The sequence below is a fragment of the Urocitellus parryii genome, chromosome 6 (assembly GCF_045843805.1).
Source record: "Urocitellus parryii isolate mUroPar1 chromosome 6, mUroPar1.hap1, whole genome shotgun sequence".
Taxonomy (NCBI): domain Eukaryota; kingdom Metazoa; phylum Chordata; class Mammalia; order Rodentia; family Sciuridae; genus Urocitellus; species Urocitellus parryii.
Genome location: NC_135536.1, coordinates 163,563,992 through 163,567,795, shown reverse-complemented (window position 1 = coordinate 163,567,795; position 3,804 = coordinate 163,563,992). Strand labels below are relative to the sequence as shown.

Sequence of the window (3,804 nt, the reverse complement as noted above, 5' to 3'; positions counted from 1 at the left end):
TTCTGCTGTCTGTCCTATTCTCTACTATCCCCCCTCCCCTCCCCTCCCCTCCCCTCCCCTTTTCTCTCTCTACCCCTTCTACTGTAAATCATTTCTTCGATTTGTATTATCTTGTCTTACCCCTCCTTTCCTCTTATATGTCCTTATGTATAACCCTGAGGATCGCCTTCCATTTCCATGCGATTTCCCTTCTCACTCCCTTTCCCTCCCACCTCTCATCCCTGTTTAATGTACATCTTCTTCTCAAGCTCTTCGTCCCTACCCTGTCCTTGTTTACTCCCCTTATATCAAAGGGGTCATTTGGTATTTGTTTTTTAAAGATTGACTAGCTTCACTTAGCATAATCTGCTCTAATGCCATCCATTTCCCTCCAAATTCTATGATTTTGTCATTTTTTAATGCAGAGTAATACTCCATTGTATATAAATGCCACATTTTTTTATCCATTCATCTATTGAAGGGCATCTAGGCTGATTCCACAATCTTGCTATCGTGAATTGTGCTGCTATGAACATCGATGTAGCAGTGTCCCTGTAGCATGCTCTTATTAGGTCTTTAGGGAATAGACCGAGAAGGGGAATAGCTGGGTCAAATGGTGGTTCCATTCCCAGCTTTCCAAGAAATCTCCATACTGCTTTCCAAATTGGCTGCACCAATTTGCAGTCCCACCAGCAATGAACAAGAGTGCCCTTTTCCCCGCATCCTCTCCAGAACTTATTGTTGTTTGACTTCCTAATGGCTGCCAATGGTTCATAAGTGTGATGATTGGGTGTTCACGCTCTTGTGTGAGATGTGCCTCCCTCTAAACCTTGTTACGACATCGGCACATTACCCGTCTGACGTGAAAAAAAAAAAAGAAAAAAAAAAAAGATGAAGGAAGATGGCGGCGAAGGGAGTGCATCACCCCAGGGCGCCGCGTCACTAAGTGGGAGAAAGACGTGCGAAGTTCGGCTCTGAGAGCTCCATTTCCCCGCACGGAGGGTCGCATAGCCTGACAGACAGGGCAGTCACATGTTTTATTATACAGGGTTGAAGATCTCTCTAGCATTTCAAAAGCAAAAATTTTAAAAAAGAACTAATTCACTTCAAAAACACCACAATCCTAAGAAGTATTTTCAAAGGCATGGCCTAAAATCAACAGTTAATTATAAATATCTTGATGAGACCCAGCATTTCATTTGTTCATACATTGCGTTGAGCAAGGGTTTTGACTTCTTTCCAAGGAGATTAGTAAGTTTAATATGTTATCAGATGACAAACAACAAAAAGTGGCCAAAGGCATTTATTTATATGTAGTAGAAATGGGTAATAGATACAAAAATAGAAACAACCCCCCCCCCAAATTATGCTATTATTTTCTTAATATTAAGTTCTACTAAGAAGTGGCTGCTTTAGTAAGTGACTCTATTTCACAGCCCCGACTTGCATTCAGGTTGAGCCATGTAGCTGTGTTCTGGTAATGAAAGGCAGCAGTAGGGGGACACTCATATAAGTCATATAGGAATGAACTATAAGCTAATTGTAGATGTATTTCTCCATGATCCTTTTCCCTTCTGTTCAGCTGAAATGGGGCTATTTTCTAGGACAAACTTAGAAGCCATGTGTGGAAGACAGCAGACCTCTGTTGGCCTAAATCCTTGAATTGAAACAAAAAGAAAAGATTCTAGGTGCCCTATTTTCTAGTCAGTATTCTTGTTGGTACAAGAAAGAAAAAAAAATCCACTGGATCTGAGTTATTCAATATATTATGTTAGATATTACAATCTATTCTATTTAACACAGATTGGCAGTATTCAAAGTTGCTGAAATGAAGACCACTTCTAATATTTCCAAAATCACACTAGACAGAAAATTTTGACTTATTTTTTTTAATCCACATTTAATAGCATCATACTTTTGAAGATATACAATGGCTGTTTTCTAAATTATCAGGCTATTGGTATTGACATTTCTTCTTTCACCTGATAAGCACCCATAATTTTTGGTTTGGAAATAGCATCTTGGTTTTTTATTTGGGGAAAAAAAAATTTTCCAATCGTACACATTCTTTATGGGAATTCTAATCAACACACTCCATTTTCCTCACCAGCCCTGCTTTCTACCTGGAATCTCAAAGGGTGTGTCAGAAAGAATGTGAGAACTGAAATTGTCATTAGTTCATTTTGATAGCTACACTCTGAAATTCATTATGTCCTGCATCCAAAATCCCAAGTTATCTCAAGACACCAAATCTTTCCTTGTAGTTCCTTCAATTCTGAGTCTCTACATTTCCATTCAAAAACTATATTTTGTTGTTTTATGCTAGTGCTGTCTATTTGTTTTCTATTGCTGCAAAAAATATCCTAAAACCTAGTGGTTTAACACAATAATAAATATTTATTATTTCTCAGTTTCCATAGGTGAAGGATTTGGGTGATTTGGGCTCAGAGTCTCTCATGAGATTACAAGCCGGTAAGTGTATTCAACTGAGGATTTGAGAAGAGATGGAAATTTCACTTCCAAAGTGATTGAACAAATACATGATGACTTGGTGCTAGCTGTTGGGAAAAGGCCCTAGTTCAGGTCCTCATGGACTTTCATGAGTATCTTCATGTTATGGTGGTAGGCTTCCCTCAGAAGTAGTATGTACTAGACCCAAGTGAAGTGGAAATACTTTTTAAATATATATAAGTGTATATTATATATAAATTATATATATATATATATATATATATATATATATAGAGAGAGAGAGAGAGAGAGAGAGAGAGAGAGAGAGTGCAAGAGAGAAAGACAGAGAAAGAGAGAGAGCAATTTCTTAATTTTCCAATTAAAAATAAAGGTCAAAAAGCACAGAAAATTTTATTTGTATGTCATTTATATTACATTCGAATCATCACAAAGTGTCAGTGTTAGTTCAGGGATAGAGGAGTCTATGCAAGGGTATAAATATGAAGAGGCAAAGACTATTGGGTAGTTATTTTGGAGCCTGATGACTAAGTGGAGTTAACTTATTTTTCATGCAACCATAGATCCCTAGAAGATGCACCTTGTTAAGTTTGAAAAACCACAAGAGGCTTTCATATGTTCGTATGAATAATTCTAAGAGGTCCTCCAGAGAATTCAGGTTTTAAGAGAGTAGGTCCCAAGAATTAGACAGTATCCCTCAGACAATATGCATTTTTAGATTAACTTCTTAGTTGAGTATTTACAGTAATGCTTTGGATATCAATATACCAATACATGTCATTTTCTCCTACCGCCCCATTAGTCATAGAATCAGATTAAAATTACTCTATTCAATAAATTAGAATTCAAAAGAGTGATTCCTTTAATTAAACTTTCTTGTATTATATTATAGATAAAGATATAGATAAAGATAAATAGAGCGAACACAATGCTTCAAAAGTCACACAGTGGAAGAACCAGAAGTTGAACCCAAGTGGCCCAAACTCCATAATATTTTTCCCATTATTTGAGTTTAAATTGTGCTGATCAACTAGTAGCTTATAAGTCCAGTCCAACTTCTCTATTTGATATTTGATTGACAAGAAAAAACATGCCATACTTCCTTCTGGACTTTATCAAAGGTAACAATATAATAAATACATCAGCCCAAGTCCATCCCACCATTGGCAGACACCCACTGGAGCTCAGACCTGGCACAGATCTGCCTTGTGGACCTCTGTAGGAGCCAGGGCCCAGGGTAAGCTTGGGTCCACCCCTCCCACCACCACAACCTGGGAACCTAGGTCTAACCCATTTTCATCTTGAGACACTGCAGCCATCCCCATACCCTTCACCTTGTAGTAGCCTCTACCTTGG

General features: G+C 37.8%; 1 non-coding gene across 1 annotated transcript; it reads left to right on the top strand.

Annotated features, from left to right (window-relative positions):
* The first annotated feature begins 745 nt into the window (after positions 1–745).
* Positions 746–842, top strand: LOC144255596 (small nucleolar RNA U13). Its single transcript, XR_013343863.1, has one exon. It is a non-coding gene; the product is annotated as a small nucleolar RNA U13 (small nucleolar RNA).
* Positions 843–3,804: the final 2,962 nt, after the last annotated feature.